Consider the following 264-nt stretch of genomic DNA (forward strand, 5'->3'; position numbering starts at 1 on the left):
CTCCATTACCAGTTGCTTTAGATTCTCACTTTTGTCTCCCAGCCCAGGATTTAGTAAGCTATGGCTCACAGGCTAGCTACCAATTTTTGTACATAAAGTTTTATTGAAACACAGTCACACTCACTTGTGTGTGTGTGTGTGTGTGTGTGTGTGTGTATAATATATTTTATTGATTTTTTACAGAGAGGAAGGGAGAGGGATAGAGAGTTAAAACATCGTTGAGAGAGAAACATTGATCAGCTGCCTCCTGCACACCCCCCACTG

This window comes from Myotis lucifugus, unplaced genomic scaffold (assembly GCF_000147115.1).
Source record: "Myotis lucifugus unplaced genomic scaffold, Myoluc2.0 scaffold_107, whole genome shotgun sequence".
NCBI classification, from domain to species: Eukaryota; Metazoa; Chordata; class Mammalia; order Chiroptera; family Vespertilionidae; genus Myotis; species Myotis lucifugus.